Source organism: Sciurus vulgaris (genome assembly GCF_902686455.1).
Source record: "Sciurus vulgaris genome assembly, contig: HiC_scaffold_237_arrow_ctg1, whole genome shotgun sequence".
NCBI classification, from domain to species: domain Eukaryota; kingdom Metazoa; phylum Chordata; class Mammalia; order Rodentia; family Sciuridae; genus Sciurus; species Sciurus vulgaris.
In genome coordinates this window covers 5535-15685 of record NW_027632820.1, presented here as the reverse complement: position 1 = coordinate 15685, position 10151 = coordinate 5535, and the positions used below count along the sequence as shown (strand labels likewise).

At 35.6% G+C, this 10151-nt stretch overlaps 1 pseudogene across 1 annotated transcript; it reads right to left on the bottom strand.

The window, feature by feature from the left end:
• Nucleotides 1-5272: 5272 nt before the first annotated feature.
• Nucleotides 5273-7300, bottom strand: LOC306652463 (zinc finger protein 639-like; annotated as a pseudogene). Its single transcript has one exon. The product of its transcript is annotated as a zinc finger protein 639-like (transcript).
• Between the last annotated feature and the right edge of the window lie 2851 nt (nucleotides 7301-10151).

Genomic DNA, 10151 nt, shown 5'->3' with positions numbered 1-10151 from the left:
GGTGACTATAATTAAAATCCCTGAATTTCTGACTTCCACATGTGAACATATACTCCTTGAACTGATTCTGTATCTGCTGTATTTCACTTAATGTAAAGTCTTGTATATTAATCCTAATACACCTTAAATGACAATATATTTATTTTTATTTCTAAAGAATAATACCATATAAATATCACATTTTTACTCATTCAATCATTGATGGGCACATTGTGTTAGTCTATATCTTGAATACTGAGAACCAGTTTGCACTGAACACAGTACTGGAGCTATGTTTACAACATACTGACCTAATCTCTTATAGACACATATTTTGTACAGGCATTTCTAGATCACAAGGTCGTTCTACTTTAATTTTTTATGTGTGGTTCTTACGATTAAACCTAAGGGTGCCATACCACTGAACTACAACACAAGTCCTTCTAAATTTGTTTGAGACAAGGTGATTCTAAGTTTCTGTGACTTGTCTCTAACTTCAAATCCTTTACATGGCCTCCCAGTTAGGTGGGGTTACAAGCATGTAGCACTGTAGTTGACTATTTTTAATTTTTTTTAAACTTCCATGCTCTTTTCTCAATTACTATATAATCTACTATTGACTGATTTTTAAAGGACAAATCAATTAACAAAACTACAATATATAAAGATAAGGGAAATATGTTCTTACTCAAAGTAACAAAAGAAAATATTAGGAATTTGTGTTTAGAATAGTGGGTTATGAATTACCCTGAGAACACTAAATAACCATTTATAGGAAATTTACTGAGCTAAATTCAGACAAAAAAAATTAATATAATTTTAAGCACAAATTCTCTAGTAAAGAATTTCTTAAGAAAAAATGTCTGAGAGAGGCCTACCTGGTATTCAAATCTGTAATCCTAGCAACACAGGGGAGGCTGAGCAAGGAGAATCATAGGTTCAAGCCAGTCTTATCAATTTAGGAAGATCCTTGGGAAAATTAAAGAGAAGTGGGATGGTTATATATATATTAAGCACATAACATAAAATAAACAAAGGGAAGTGTGAGAGGAATCAAAGTACTCCACTATGAAAAGGAATGACACACAACTTAAACCATTAAGCAAATTAGGAAAAATAATTATAAGAAATATAGATAATGATATACAAAAGAAGAGTACTGAATTCTTCATTCTTAAAAATTAATTTGAATATTTTTCATTATTATGAAATAACAAAAAAGCAACTTGACCTTGAGAATTAAATATAAAAGACAGTACCGCCAAGTCATTTCTGGCAGAAAGAATGTGGCAAGTAATGGAGCATGACCTGCTCATAGGAGCCTTCCATGATCCTCCAATTCCAGGCTACTGGGTAAGATGAGAGTCCCAGGGAAAGATCAAATCCTATGTCCTGGACACCCACAGAACTCCCACTATGACTGCACACTGGTTGACCTAGGCTGTGAAAGATGGCAACCAATCTTTCTCACACTGGTGACCTGATGGTGGCTTTGATTTTTCAGATTCCAGACCTAGGACCCCTTGGCTCTCAAGCCTCCTGTACCATTCTGACCATTCTAGCCAAAGCTAGCACTGATAAAATTGTGCTCTTCAGTAGTGATGGGGGCATAGTATTTCAAGAAGAATGGTGGCCAAAAAAAAGTTCCAAGTCCAACAATGTGCACCTTTGGACATTTTTTTCTACCAAAGGGAGAAACTGTAGGGTAATAAAATTTTTCAACAATTGGAAATGCCCAACATGTCTCAGGAAGATTTACTGATCATTTGTAGAAGATCTGTGTATATAATATTAAAACACTGCTCTCAATTTGCCCCACAAAGTTTTAAAAATTTTGCTACCTATGGACATACTAAATTTTATAGAGTTTACTGGCATATATTTCAGTTATAACATAGTATCTTATAAATATCCATTCTTTTGTGGTGCTGGGAATTTGAATCCAGGGTCTTGTGTTTGCGAGGTAAGCACTCTACAAACTGAGTTATATCCCCATCCCCTATCATTTGTTATTAGCAGTCAGAAAAGTCTTCTGGAAATGACTTTGAGATGGAGTTGTTAGACCACCTCTAGGAGTGAAATTTTCCACATTTATTCATTGGGTTAGAGGAAATATATAAGACTTTTACTATGAGAAGAAAGAGTTATGTGCCAGATTCATTATACGTAAAATGTATTTTTAATGTTATTACCATTTCTTGTGTGTGCAATTTACTTCTCATTACTGTAGATTTATTTGATAATGCTAAGGAGTTTTTGAAAATATCATCTTTTTAGATATTCTACAGTGTGTGATTCATGTTAAAATAAGAAGTGGTAAATTATAATACATTTCATAAATTTCTTTTTTAAAAATTTTCTATGAAATGTTCTGTGGAGTACAATATCCAAAACACCTTTTGAATAATAATCATTGTGTGCTTTTTCCTTGAAGCACCAGGCCAGATTGCCTACAAGGAGCCAAAAATAACCATTATTCTTATGACTATGGTTTTTGTTTTACTTTTATCTATATGTAGTCTATATAAAGGACAAAGGAATCCTGCTCTACATCCAGTTTTTCTGAATGCTGAAGAGGTTGACATTGTATGACAAAAGTAGAATTAGTAAACAAATTTTGTAAGTTTGGTGTTGAAATTCCAAGGAAGAATTGTTTTCTGAAAATTGGAGTATTAGCACCAAAATGCTCATATTCTAAACACATTTTCAAATTGGAACTATTACTACATGTGTACAATTTCTTTAAGCCTGTCATGTACATAGTGGACAAATTGAGGCTTTAGTTGAAACGTTTAGTTTTTCTAGATATGTAGAAGAGCTTGTTAAATGTTAAATATAGAGTTAGTAAAATATCATTTCATATATCTGAATGTTCTATCTGATATGTGGAGGCTAACACACAATAAGGTGGGAGAGGGAATTAAACAGTTTCATTGAAATAGGCAAAGGGGAATTAAGGAATGAAAGTAAAGATGGGTACAAGAAAGACAATAGAATAAATGAGATATAACTTTCCTGTTCATATATGATTACACAAGCAGTGTAAATCCACATTATATAAAACCACAAGAACGGGACATTATACTCCATGTATGTGCATACCACAATCATGCATATCTAAATAAAAATTATTTAAAACCAAAAAATAATAAATCTAAAAGAAATACAAATACATGCAATCTGCAAAGAACTCTGAATCTAAGGAAACAATTCGAATAAAAACAAAAGAATAGAAGAGTGTTAAATACCAAAGTGACCAAAAGGAAGTTGGGATGACCAAATTATGAAGTGGAAAAAAATTTATATCAAGAAGTTACATGAAGTAAAATGTATTTTAAATTAAAAATATCTTTAAAAAGAGGCAAAATAGAATATTATATGAAGAGAAGAAAAACCCTTTCCCTAGAATACTACAATAAGAATAGAAATAGTTTCAACACACAATATACTTCCCAGATATAGAAATGCAAGATTGAGAAAAGTAAATACCAACACAGAAAGTGACACTTTAAAGCTAGGAGACACCAATCCACACTTGCTGTAAAGAAACTGTCAAACAAAATAGTAACTAAAAAAGCAGAAGACTTTGAAAAATAATTTAAACAAATTTTGACTTATATACTAATTTTTCTCAATTGCAAATTAAATATGAAACTGAATAAACCAGTGGGAAAGAAAAAAAGGTTAACAGGCATGAAAATATTAAAATTTCTTTGGGGCTATTATACAATAAATTAAGAAATCAAAAGTGGAAACAATGTTCAGAAATCAACACCTATGAGGCAATTGATTGAACATTCTCGAACATGGTCTTTTTCCAGAATTGAAAGATTAAATTAAAAGAACTTTGTACTCTTCAAAGTCACCTCGAATCTCCATGTAAATATCTCTCCAACTCCCAATGTTACTTTCTGCAGAAGCAGAAAAACATATTCTAGAAATTATATGAAATTTAAAAGTCTCATGAGTACATAAAAATATTCAAAATAGAAACAAATTTGGGAGAAGTTTTTTCATCATTTAAAAACATTTAAAACTACAATATTCAATTGGTAATGCTGACATCAATTAAGACAGACAGTGAATTTTGAGTGTAATAAGTCTTCTCATATACAGCAAATTAAGACATTTGAACACCAAATTTTGTTATTCAACAGAGCTACCACGGGGAAGCAAACCAAATACCCCTTGAGAAGAGGGTGAAGCAAGTTGGAATACAGAAACTACAGAATATTTTGCAAGTTAAAGGAATGATTTTTTGAAAGCTCTATAAGCAGGATAAATCTTCAGTACATTAGGTTAACTGAAATATGTCATTTCCAAAAATTAAAACTATGGAAGAACTCTACTTATATGAGATATGTAAGCAAATCCAACAAACAAAAACCTTCTAAACAGAAATGAGACTGGCATAAGGGATGGGAGAAGACAGAGTTGAGTCTTTGTTTACATGGGTATTGATTTTGGAAATGTAAATGTTCTACAGATATATTACCTAACAATTTGAATTAACATTACTGAAGAACATACATGATATGTTGGGGAGATTAAGTATTGCTTTGTGGTTTTGATCACAATTACAATTTCAAATGACATATAAAATTAGAAAAGAATTGCAAAGTGCTTGAAAGCTACCTTTAAAATGCCATGGTCTTTATACTCTAAGTAAGAACAAATTCATTAATATATAGATAATGGGCATGCATGTTATTCAGCTACTAGGAATTCTGAGGAAAAAAGATTACACTTTGAAGGCCATCCTCAATAACTTAGTGAGAACCTTTATTGAAAGATAAGTAGAAAGGGACTGGTGGTGTAGTACATTAATGGAGTATGACTGGAATCTATACCTATTACATTAATATAGAGAAAATTTATATTACTATGCATATATGCAGGATAAATAACCAATATGCAAAATATATGAAATTTATTTAAAAAGTTAAAATATTTACACAAACAAATGAAAGCACAAATAATTTTATTGGTAACTGAAACAAGAACAATGCATATCTTAATTTCAACAATGTCCTAATTTGTGAAGAAATGGAAATTGGCATACATTCATAAAATATAGACAAAAATAAAACAGTATTATGTGAAGTGAGAAAACCAAATCTACAAAATGAAACCTACTTTACAAAATAAAATAAAACAGAAAAGAAAAATTTAATCAAAAATTTTATATAATTATAAATATTTTATTTACAAACTCTTTCATATGACTGCAACTTGCAACTATGACCTTATATACCAAAAGAGCATTCTTTATGAATCTTGATTTTTTTAGTTTTTTCAGTACATCTGTTTCTTCTCAATTCATAAAACTGGACCACATGCAGATTACAGTCACGAAGAATGATTAAAACTATATACTACCATGCAACTGAAAATACCACACCTAAGGTATAATTACATACTGGAAAATGTTACTTGTTAAAAGGCAAATCTCATAAGATGTGTTTAAAATTACCCATTTTAACATCTCAAAAAAAGTTGAATTTATTATTTTACAAAAACATTATGTAAGTCAAAGAGAATAATCAAGTTGTTTCATGGACTGGAAGGTGACTTATTAATTCCCTTTCATTTCCAAACCTCATCAAGCAGTCACTACATTTATGAGGTAAGTCAGCCGAATGCTTGAAATCTAGATGAATTTTAAGATCTTTGATCTGTCCTGTTGAATATTCACAATATTGACATAAATAAATCCCTTCAGATAAATGTGAGTTTAAATGCTTGCAATATTCTAGCATGATTGAAAAGCCCTTCCTACAGTCATCACAAACATGAGGAAATATTTTAGTATGTTCAATAGCAACATGCCTGTTAACATTTGTATGAAGTCTACTCCGAAAACCACATGCTTGACATACAAAGAAGTTCTTACATTTGTCAAAGGTAATTTTGCTTAAGAGGCTGTATTGTCCATGTTCTCCATTGTTATACTTATCGCTTAGTTCTATTAATTTACATGCATGCTCATTTACCACATGGCTATGCAAGTCTTCTGGATCATTCGTCTCATGTTCACAGAACTGACACAAGTACTGTTCATCACAGCTGTGCTCCTGGAAATGTAAGTAGAGTTCACTGCTTGAGGAGAACTGCATGTCACACTGCTCACACCAATACAAGTGATCGCTAAAGTGGGTGTCTGCAATGTGCTGGCTGAGGTTCTCAAAAATTACTGTCCTGTAATCGCAGTATTTACAGATGTAGGGATCCTCTTCATGTAGTTTGGCATGTTCGATCAGAAGCATGTTGGTAGAGAAGCTTTCCTTGCATACTCGACACACATTTGAATCAGTACGTTTATGTTTCAGGATCATATGCTGTTTTAAATCAGAAAAATATTTACTATTGAATTCACAAAGTTCACATTTATAGAGGCCACTGCTATTAGCTCTCAGTAAAGGCCATTTCTGCTGGGCAGTCACATTCAAAGCTTGGCTCTTGTCCAGAATTTTACAAAGTTTAGCTGGTAGTTCTTCATCAGTTTGGTCTTGGAGGCTCTCGGAAGAATTGTTTTCTGTCTCTATGTCATAATCCTCCAAAATTGCATGCACTTCTACAGCAATGGGGACATCCTCGGCGGTGTGAACTTCTATAGGACTCTCCTCTTGAGTTTGTTGGTTGACTGATTCGGGTGAATCACACTCTTCATCACAAATTTCTACATCAGCAGATTTTTCTGTAGAAAAGGCAGTGTGGTCTATAATTCTAAGTACAGGACTGGGAACCAGATAGTTCTGATTTTGTTTCTGGCCTTGATTCCATCTGCAAATTTTGGCAAGTCATTTGATGTCTCAGTATCAGAATCATCATCGTTGTTGTCAAAATATTTTAAGTCTGGCTGTCTCATAGAGCAGACACTGTAACAATGATCAGAAAAAATCCCATTGAATCCATCTGCAATTCTGCTTCCAGAGGAATCTGAATAATGAGAAGGATGTAAAGTCTTCCTTTTTCTTTTTTTAGGATACTCATTCATATCTTTTCAATTTGGTATAATTCTTAATATTGCAGTTAGGAAAAATGAATTATGACGTTTCCACAGATGTTAAGAAAAATACCTCAATTTTAGTGATGAAGAAACATACTCAGTGAAAGTCAAGTCAACTAAGAAATGGCAAAACCAGAGATGCAAATACATGTCTTCTGATTTCTGGGCATTGAATAGGTAACTTTATGTGGGTACATCTTCGTGGCTAAGCACTGCCACCAGCAAGTTACATCTTGTTTCCAGTTCTTACTCCGCCAGCAAGTAGAAGAAGGGGAAGAGAGTCACCGTTTCCCCGGGGCCGGTCCGGCCCAGGCACAGCTGAGGTGGCGGCGGCCCAGTGCGGGCAGAGGGGGCCCATGGGGCAGGCGACGCCGCTTAGGCCCTCGCGCTCCCGGGCACTCTGCCGGACGGGCCCTCTCCCTCCCGCGCGCCCTAAGCCCAGCCCGCCAGGCCCCAGGCCCAGGCTGCGCGGCCGCACTCACCGCCTCCTTCCGCGCCTGCACCGCTCACCTCGGGGACCCGCGGAGAGGGCGGGGAGGTGACGAGGTGAGGTGGGGGCGGGAGCATGGCCCCGCGGTACACCCGTCTGGGGCTCTTTATGAATCTTGAATTGTACTTCACAGAAATTCTTTATAAGTATTTTGTAAAGAGCACAGATAAGGGAATTTTAATGAATATAAATTTTAATGAATATAAATAATATTAGAGAAACTATTTTAGGTTATTAATTTATTACAATGGCTTGACCCGAAATTCTCCAAATATGTGTACATATTACCTTGAGAACCACAAATACCAGAAGATCTTTTAAATCATGCTGACAGTCACTAGCAAAGGGGATTTTGGTGGTTAATTTAGATGAACTGGGCCATTACTGGAGAGAAACAGGATTTTGAAGAATTTGAAAACATGATAACATATTGAAGTGCATGCTCAATGATAACAAGAGAAATAAACTTAAAATTCTAAAAAATATTTTCTGCCAGATAACTTTTCCATGAATATTTTGAAGTTTGGCTTGCCCCTCAATTTCTTGGCTTCTCAATTATGTTCTCTGCTTGTGTAGTTCACAATATTTCACATCACTGAATTACTGTAAGTACCACTTTTCAAAGGGAAGGATATATAACATACAAAGAAAGGGAGAGATTAAAGACTAAAAGAAATGTCATTAACATTTGAGCTATACCAAAATAATGCCCTTTTTCTTGAAAGCACAAATCTGAATCTCATTCATACAGAGAAATTCCCAGAAGATGTTCTGCAAAGAAGCAAATTGAATAATTATAATTACAAATTCTGAAGAGACATTATGCTTATCCAGGAAAACAAAGTTTCTGTAATTCTCTAATATCACATCTCTACACAAGTTTTGCTGAGATGGCTGAAGACATTCCCACTCTTCAGTGAAATCAATGACCACATTCCTGAATGTTAACAATTCTTGAAATAAGAATAGGTAAATAGATATCACATTTAGCACTTTATTGTTCACTGTTTTCACTTAGTTAAATTTGCAATGAGAGTTAGTAGAAATAATCTCGTGTAGAAAGATGACTTTAATTATTTCAGGAATTTCATACACAATTATACTATTAAATGCCTTTGAAGAAAAAGTAACATAAGTCCAAAAGGAGATTCACATTTGGGAAAGCTGAGGTCTGCAGAACCACCTTAAAAATGCAGGAGGTAGACCAACATGCATGGTGCTGATGTGTGTATAATATCAGGCAATACTTACTGTGGAGAGGGAGGTCATCATGTGTCCTGACAATGCAAACCCAACTGGAATGTGGATGCTAGCTGTGCCAGCATCTCCTGCTATGGGGACAACTTTCAGGACAAGAGCCTCAGACGAGGAATGGAGGCTGGGTCATTCCCAAAGGTTGGATGTGGTTCTGCATGGACACAGCCTAGGGCAGCCAGAGGGCCCTGAACCCAGAGCCAGCCAGGCGTGTGAGAAAAAGGGCCTGTGGTGGAGGAAAGGTTCATCAGTGTCAGGCAGGTTCATCAGATGAATGGGCTGTGGTCCAGGCGGGAGGGATCTATGGCAGAGGAAAGCTTTGCAGTGGTAATCTACCTGGCCGGCTAACCCCAAAGACACAAGCGATGAGCCTGTGGATTCACCTCATTGTTCTTCAGGGAGACATTGGTAACGTGGTTAAAAATGTGGAGTCTGGAGTTGGACTGGTGGAAATTGAATCTCTGTTCCCCACTTTTCTAGCTGTGAGACATCAGGTAAACTTCTGAGCCTCTTCATCATTATCTTTACATGGTGACAGTAACAGAATCTGCCCCATGGTGGGGAGAGCAGTAAAGATTATACAAGACATCATGTGAAATGTGTTTGGAGCTGAGGAACCATGGAAAGTGTGGCTCTGGTCCAAGGTGACTCAGAAGTTGGACTCACACCCGGGAAGGGACAAGCTGGGGGCATTTCGTGTGAAAATGACCTTGGGAACAAAGTCCCCATATCCACAGGTCACCTTTTCTCTCTGGGTATGCTGCCATAAGCCTTGATGGAGAAAAGTCAGGAGCCTGTGAATGAACCAGAGGAGTGTAAGAAGGTGATGGTTTACGTAGACCAAGGATTTTGTGAGAAAATCATTTCTGCTGCTGATTTGAGTTGCTGTCCCTGGAGTATTTAAAATGAAAATGAAAATGAGCTTTGCTGAACCAGGTCTCTGTGCTTCTGGATAGCTCTAGACAATGAGTCCAGAACACGAGAAAAGGCAAATGAAGAGCTTGTTGCTTACGTTACATAAATATTTATCATTTTTATGACAATGCAGAGCTTCGAATGTGGTTTATTTTATAGAAATTTGATTTAGACATGTCCTTCCATAAATATACACCCCTGTTGCTAGGTCTGCCTGCAGTAGCTAACATGCCCAGTGTCTGTCCTCCCCCCATTTGACTGCACACACACCCCATGGGGACAGAGATTGTCTTTGGATTGGTAGGCATTTAATCCCTACTGCACAATACAGGGTCTGCCATATAGTAGGAGCCCAGTAGATGTTTATTGTGTAAAATGTGTCAAAGAAAATTTTTTCTGGTACTTGCTAAAATGGTAAGGAAGATTTTGTTCATTTAATCAGTCTGCTTTCCATTACTGTAACCAAATACTCAAGGCTGGATCCCTGATAGAGAAAAGAGGTTT